Source organism: Bos grunniens, chromosome 6 (assembly GCF_055505025.1).
Source record: "Bos grunniens cultivar Pamir isolate PY7600 chromosome 6, Bosgru_T2T1.0, whole genome shotgun sequence".
NCBI lineage: Eukaryota > Metazoa > Chordata > Mammalia > Artiodactyla > Bovidae > Bos > Bos grunniens.
In genome coordinates, this window is record NC_141170.1 from 73,827,565 (window position 1) to 73,829,311 (window position 1,747).

Sequence of the window (1,747 nt, forward strand, 5' to 3'; positions counted from 1 at the left end):
GAAATCAATCCTGAATATTCACTGGAAGGGCCAATGCTGAAGCTGAAGCTCCAATAGTTTGGCCACCTGATATGAAGAGCCAACTCATTAGAAAAGACCCTGATGCTGGGAAAGATTGAAGGCAGAAGGAGAAGGGGATGACAGAGAATGAGATGGTTGGATGGCATCACCAGCTCAATGGATATGAGTTTGAGCAGACTTCAGGAGATGGTGGAGACATGGAGGCCTGGTGTGCTGCAGTCCATGGGGTCACAGAGAGTTGGACACAACTGAGTGACTGAACAACAAAATTGCATACATTCAAGTGGAAGGTGGGGGTTGGGGGAAGCATGTATAGGATTTAAATGGGATCAGTCTTTGGCTAGAAGGAAAAGCTCTGATGGCAGATTTTAGGAACTGGGAAAGCCATTTATGGAAGTGGGAGGCATTTTTCCAGGGACTCTTGTGTTTATACAATAGAATTCCTTTATTCACATAAGCATTTTTTTTTTTTTTTTTTTTGGAGCATCTATTATGTCCTGTGCTAGGGACAGGAGAATTAGAATGAAAAGACTCAATTCCAGGTCTTGCAGTTTCTCATGGTCTGCTAAGCAGAGTGCCATTGCTATGGTAAGTATAAAAACAGAGCGCCATGGGAACACAGAGAAGGGTCACCAGCTCAGATCTGAAGGGGTCAGGGAAGGCTTCTTGGAGGAGATGACATTTGACTTGATCTTGAAGGAGGAATAGGTATTATCAAGGAGGAAGAGACAAAGGAGAAAGACATCTCAGGCAGAAAAGAGCAGCGCATGCTAAGACCCACCCAGTGTACTAAAGCAACACCCAAAAGAGTAGCAGCCAGCATTTCCTGAATGCTGACTGCAAGGTGAAGTATCTCACAAGTGTTATCTCATTTAACCCCTGTCCTTGGAGACAGGTGTTACTCATTTTTCTCATTTTTCAAATGAGAAAACTAAGTCATAAGGAGGTTGGGTAATTTGTCCAACTGTACACAGCAAGTTAGCCTCTGAGCTTAGAACTGACCCTGTTCTTTTTCCAATTCCCAATTCCCAAAACAAAGCTCTTAAAGGCTCTCCCATACTTTCTCTCAATCCTAATTTGGAGCATTAAAGTCAAGAGCCTCACTATGCATTCCTAGTCATCTTCTTATATACTCAGGCTCTTCTTTTCTCTTCTCTTTAATGTGGAAGCCTGGCCCAGTCTGAGACACAACAGGTTGGATGTTATCAGAGTCCTTGGCTTTCCTTTCTGCCCTCTCACTGCCCAGTATTCCAGCCATCTATCTCCACAAAGCACCAAATCAGAGAAAAATTCTGGGAAAAACAAATTGATGGTGGATGTCACCCCTGGGTCTTTAATGAAATGGCAGCCGTGCTTGACTTGTGGTGGCCAGCCCCCCTTCCCGCCCCTGGCTCCCCAAGCACTTAGCCGTCCCTATTGATGGCTAGGGTCAGGAGATGGGAACCCATTAGAAGGAGTAGTTGAAGTCTGTTACTTTGCCTTCCATTGTGGGTTGATTTTTCACTTGTTGACTTCCATATCTCATTTCCCTATTCTATTTAGACATAAATAATATTGTCAAGCTGAAAAAGAATAATAAAAGTGTATCAGTTTTGTTGCTCTAGAATTCACTCTCTTTCTTGGTCTGTTCTGTATTACAGGCTGTGCTTCTCAGGCTCCAGTACAGTTGATTCTGGTGGGCTTGAGTCAGTGGGAGGCACTGGTAGGAGCCATGAGAGTGGAAAGA